At 41.8% G+C, this 6,177-nt stretch overlaps 1 long non-coding RNA gene across 2 annotated transcripts; it reads left to right on the top strand.

Moving 5' to 3' along the window:
• The first annotated feature begins 1,244 nt into the window (after positions 1-1,244).
• LOC113947836 lies at positions 1,245-5,408 on the top strand. 2 transcript variants are annotated; one of them, XR_003527888.1, is made up of 3 exons: positions 1,245-1,320; positions 3,417-3,514; positions 5,311-5,408. It is a non-coding gene; the product is annotated as an uncharacterized LOC113947836 (long non-coding RNA). The 2 variants fall into 2 exon arrangements; XR_003527889.1 differs by having other exon boundaries at positions 1,257-1,320; positions 3,357-3,514.
• Positions 5,409-6,177: the final 769 nt, after the last annotated feature.

Genomic DNA, 6,177 nt, shown 5'->3' with positions numbered 1-6,177 from the left:
GGATTGACTCATTACAAGCCAGTCTTTATGCACATCCCTTCTGGGAACATACAGGTTTGCAAACAACCAAACCCAGGATGTCCGATATACAGGAAAGTTTACTTTTTCACTAGTATTCCATGAACTAGAACCTCTCTGAATTCAAACACATCCTTGACCAGTGTTTGAAGGGACAAGACTTAACGCTCCAATATAATGACAGGCCACAAAGTGAACAGCAAATGCTCTGGGCTCTTTATTTTTCAGTAGGCTTACTCCAGATCCTGAAAGGACCTAAACTCCAGGACACAGAGGCCTTATGTTTGGAATTATGGTAAGACTCTACCCAAATGATACCAGGCACCACTCTAAAGTGAAACCCAGAAGACTTTGAAAGAAACACCGTGAACTCCTTGAATTGGCATTTCCCCATGAAACCATCACTGGAAAGCATCCAGCTATTGCCCTGAAACAGGGTGTAAGGACATGCATATAGCAAAGTGTGAGGCAAGGTGGTGTGGGAAGACTGAGCACACAGGGAACTGTACAAAGGAAGGGCTAGTTAAACAAGTTTTGCAGGACTGGTTGTAGACCCACCCATGTACCAAAAAACCCACCAGAGTGCCAAAGTGGCTATTGAAACATCACGACCTGCATCGACCTAAGCTGCCGGCAGGAACTGCTGCCAGCATTATCAGCAGGCAGCGTGTGAAGTGTGACTTAGTGCCAACTAGGTCAGTACGGGCTACAAGACGAGTAGAGAAAACCATAGGGTGTACACAGAACCTATAAGTGCATCTGCAAGACAAAACCTGAAGACAAAACCTCTGACAAGCAGACCTGAACCCTGTTCCTACTACAAAGTACTGTAGTTGACCATCCTGCTACTTGCTTTCCTGTAGCTTTGCTCCCAGCTGACATCCAGGCAAAAGCCTTTGCCATGATCCTAGCTTCCAGGTGCCCGTCTGAGGTATGGCATGCAATCTCAGCAAGGAAGTTCCAGCAAAGTTACAAAACCTGCATGACTACTTGAGGCAGTGGCTCAGGAAGAAGGGGAGTGGGAAGCAAGATAATGCTGTACAGATATGGCCGTTGCCAGTGCACAAGATGCCTGCTAAAACATGACTGCTTTTCAGTTGACACTGATGTATCTATTCAAATACATCTGAATGTTGCTTGCGAAAATTGTCATGTTGACAGGCACGGAGATTGAAATCAAGTATCTGGTATCCAAAGAAACCCAACCAAAGGGCTCCAATTAAGGAATCTGTTGTCACAGTGGCTCAGAGCGCAGGGCGGTGTGGTCTGATATCCTTTTCCAACATGAATCCTTTCAGGAAGGTAAGCAATTCCATTTCTGGCAAAACATCCCAGGTGCTTGAGATTAGAGGTTTAGAAGGAATTCCCAAGCCAGAGATTACATCTCACCACTTGCATCCAGTGCCAAGGATCATCCTAACCTCCCTGAATGTATCCAATCTCTTTTTGAACACGCTGATACTTTTGGCTCCCTCAATATCCCCCACTAGTCTAATTCCAGATGCACTTACATTTTGCATACTGAACTCTAGTATCTTCCTTTCATCCATTTCTAAAAGTCTGACTGATCATTTCATCAGGTCCTATCCCTACGCAATGCTGATTCCTCCTATCCTATCCTATACCACCTCAGCCAGAGTAATAGTTTCCTAAGGAAGTCATACAGCCTTTAGTCTTGTATGGAAGTAATTTCCATCTGTTTGGACCCTTTCACTGTTTTTCTCTATATTCTCTAGCTTTATTAGATCCTTTTCAGGGACTGCAGACAGCATTCAAACCAAATGCATTTATGTAGCAGTACACCAATAATTTGTTGTGTTCTCTTCCTTTCCCATTAATTAATAGCCTAATTAGGTCCTTCAGTACAAGGGTTTGGCAGACATTTTCAGGGAACTATGCATAATGCAGAAGACTCTTCCCCAAATACCACTCCAAAGCCCCTTGTGTTACATGTATATTAAGATACATTCCTCCCATGTGAATTTCTTCATGTTCTGGCAACACAGGCTTTATTATGGAAGGCATATTTAGTAGTCTAATTTACAAGCTCCAACATGCTTGAAGACCAGTATCACATTTACTACCTTCTGGGTTCCTAAGGCTAATTTAAAAATCCCACAGGACCTCTAGAACATCTATTGGAAACTCCTTTAGACTTCTGCAGTCAATACCACCTGGGCCCAGAGAGCTTTATCAACTGTCCTAAAAAGCTGCACACCAATTTAAAATTGTTCCTTGGACTTACCTCTAACAGAGCACGGCTCTTACATAAAAATTTCTGAGTTCCTCAGCTCTGAATGTTGATGCAGGTGACTTGGCTTTTCTGTCAATTTTCTCTTCCCAGAGAAGAAGCTAGAGCAGCAACAGAAGCATCCTCTAACTCAAGGCAAAATACATGCCAAAAGCCAGGATTTCTTTGGGTATTCATCTGCTCTCCCTAAAACCAATTCTTTGTTCACATTTGCATTGCCCAGCACACACCAGTTAGGAAATGTCTTTACATTTGCAGTGCTGGACCTCTGCTAAGTCCCAAGATTCAGGCAACCACTCACCTTTGAGTCAGGTACCCAAGTCCTGCTAAAGAGATAAGACTCCTGCTTGTCTCATTACTGAGGTCCCTTCCCGAAATTTTGGTCAGTGCTTCCTAGTGGATGGCTCAGGATTCCCTCCATCACACAGCAGCTGCTGCAGTGCCCAGCATTCCTCAGCCACCATGGAGGAGACTTCACTGCCTTCTGCTGCATAGAACTGTGTGCCTGCATATCATGCCCATTGCATGAACATCCAAATACCATGTGGATGACAAATTTTATGCCTCTTAAGAGTATTTCAAAGTACGATGCCTCTCTGCAATAGCAGCATCAAGAGCTTTATCCCCCGCCAAGTCACTGAACACAAGCAGCACTGTACAGGTTCATGGCACTGAACAGCTTTCTGCCAAACTCTAAACAGATGAGACAAGAAATGTAACGAGATAAGACTCACAGAAATATTTTAGCCATGATTTGGCAGAGCTAGGTTCAGTTAGACTTGATCTTAAAGGTCCTAAATGATTCTATCCAAGATAAAACAGGAAGCAAGAATCAACCTAACTCCTTAAATATAGTTTCTTCATTGTATTTTTAATTGGTTTTCAACAGCTATATAAGACAGAGAAAAAACCTGAGACATAGACAGACCATGTAACAATCAGCTATTCAAAGCTTACCTGCACTTAAAACATAATTTGCATATGAAGTGGGTATAGAGACAAGGCAGAGATCCTTACAATACTGTAAGAGCTAAGACTAATGGACTGAGACTGTTTAATAACTGACCTATTCCTTGTGTTTATTCAGGGTTCAGAATAGTAGTACCACTATTCCACATTAAATTAGTCATATCTTTCATTGCAAAAGCTGCCTGGATTTTAGCAACTCATCTGATTAGAGCCAGCATGTTGGAATTGCATCACGTTTAGCTGTGGATATTCTACTTGCCAAGGGGAGGAATTGAGGTGAGAAGTCAGATTTTTATCTCAGGTTTCATTTCAGCAACTCCCATGAAAGTGTATGGGTAGGCTGTACAAAGACTCCTTCTGTGCCCATACAGGTGTACACCTCTATCTCCTATGAGTAAATCACACTGTATTGCCTGCTCCATTCTTTATGGTCTTTATCTTGTAAGATTTCTCTCTTAATTACTTTACGAGAAGCAGCAAGTAAACAAGGGCACACTATACCAGCTCCCCGACAAAGCTTCATGTTCTTGGCAGGTGGGCACAGATAACCAAACTGGGAGGAGATACACACATCCAGCAGGAAGAGAATACTTCTCTATTAGCTGAAACAGGATGTGTCTTAGCCATAAGAGAGTGTCAAAGAGAGAAATATGATAAAGTAGTATTTGTTTTATCCTTGCTGCTCAGAACTCACACAAAACTGAGGGACCAGCAAGGCAATAAGAGCCTAGACAACCAGAAGGGAGAAGCAAGCAGTTTTTAGCACTTAGTTGCCATAACTGGCATCTGCCAGGATTAGCCAGTGACCCTTGCTGAGGAGTTCAGGAGTAAGTTAGACTTCTAGGGGTGTACTAAAACTCAAGTTTACTTCAACTTTATTTTTTAATTTGATACTTATCACCATTCCCAGAATCAGCTGTTTAGCACGAAACCAATATCAAGGGCTTAAAGAAAGAACAGAAACACACAGCAGTGACCAAAACAGAGCAACAATTTGACCACTTTCCTTCAGACTAACTCATACGCTGCTCTGCACTTTCAACTGTTTGGGATTTAACCATTTCCTTCCTGCCTAGCCATATGTTCAGCAGTAGGACCTTAGAGTTCCTTCCACAAGGCTAGATAAGCAGGAGTCTGACTCCTCCAGCACCATGAGGATAGATTTGTGCATAGATTTGTCTTGCTCCTTGGTCAAGTGCCCTGGGAGAGGCAGCAAGCAAGCAGCCTCATTTTCTTATATTTGTCAAGGACTCAATTCTGGGTGTTGTCACACCAAGACAAACTACAAGAGCAGAGCCTTCAAAACTTGAACTCCATATAGTGTTTGAATTCCAACTAATCATGCAGCTGGTCAGGCTGAATCATAGAATCATGGAATCATAAAATGTCCTGTGTTGAAAGGGACCAACAAGGATCAAAATCCAACTCCCGGTCCTGTACAGACCACTCCAAGAACCACCATGTGCCTGAGAACTTTGCCCAAATGCAACCTGAACTCAGGCTTGGTGCCATGACCGTTTCCCTGGGGAGCCTGTTCCAGCGCTCAACCACCCTCTGGGTGAAGAACCTTATCCTAATATCCAACCTAAACCTCCTCTGACCCAGCTTGAGGCTATGTCCTCAGGTCCTGTCACTGGTCACAAGAGAGAAGGGAGCAGTGCCTGCCCCTCCTCTTCCCTTTATAAGGAAGTTGGAGACTGAGTTATGCTATACCCATCCATAAATAAAAAAGCAAGTCACCCTTCTGCAGTTAGGTTTTTTTAGTGTCAGCTGAATTTACTTTTCTACTCTTCATGTAGCTGTGGTAACTCAATATTAGCTGATACAGTATTATATAAGAGAGATATATACTCTGGTTTAGTCAGCCATCTTCCCTCCCATTTTATACACACAAAATGTCCTGAAACATGGCCTTGAGGGTGACAGTAATGCACAATGGGCATTTTGTAACCTTGAGAAAGTTTCAGATAGCTACCTATTACTTGACATTTAAGATGGTAGTTCTGGTATTTTCTGTTCTTTAAAGCTAATAATCACACATAGCTATTCTGTACTTTCCTTACGCTTTTCAGATTCAGCAGAATCTGAGAAGGGAGATGGATGTTTGTAAAGCAGAAAAAAAACCCTGGAGTAGATTGAAGACTAGTAAGTGGCAGCTGCCAAGGTAGACAGACATCTTGTAGCATATCACTGATGTGGTGAAGAAGTATAAATCAATTCCTCATTTGCAATGGAAGAAACTTATTTAAAAGGGATGACTGATAACAACCCACTGCCTCTCATCAGCCTGAGGCCTCTTTCCATAAGCTCCCTCTCACACCAGTTATATTTCCTGTGGGTTCTTTAGCAGTCGTGCAATGAAAGAAAGGTTTGATAAACCATACAGTACAACAGAAAAATAAGGCATGCAGCACTGCTTCTCAATATTCAACACAAACTAGAGAAGCAAAACTGGCAAAAGATAAGAATTACAACATTAAAATAATTATGCAGAAATTTTTCAAGATCTGTAATCTAGACAAGTAGTTGGGAAACACTTCAATAACAACTCCTTGAAAAGATGTTTCTGTAAAGATATTCTTCACAAGGTTTTCCCTGAAGAGACTGATACTCTTCCCCCTCTCCTGAGAATGCCAGAAATAGTGTTTCAGTTCCCACACCGTAAGTAGTCTCCCAAACAGTTTAGAATATGAAATGTGTAGAACAATAACATTTTTCCTTATTAGCTGTAAGCTTGAGAACTTATATAAATACTAAACAGACAACTGGAGTACCACTAGCATTTGTATTCATTATGCATTAAAGTCTGGGATTTAAAAAAAAAATTCAGAAAGAACAAGACCATTAAAGGGAAAAATTCTTTTTCCTTAGAAATATGGGATAATTATCTTCTACCCCAACAGATGACTAATTGAGATTCCACACTCTGTTTCATATAA

Source organism: Corapipo altera, unplaced genomic scaffold (genome assembly GCF_003945725.1).
Source record: "Corapipo altera isolate COAL_440 unplaced genomic scaffold, ASM394572v1 2, whole genome shotgun sequence".
Classification (NCBI taxonomy): Eukaryota; Metazoa; Chordata; class Aves; order Passeriformes; family Pipridae; genus Corapipo; species Corapipo altera.
The sequence above is the reverse complement of the archived record's forward strand: the minus strand, read 5'-3'. Positions and strand labels throughout refer to the sequence as shown.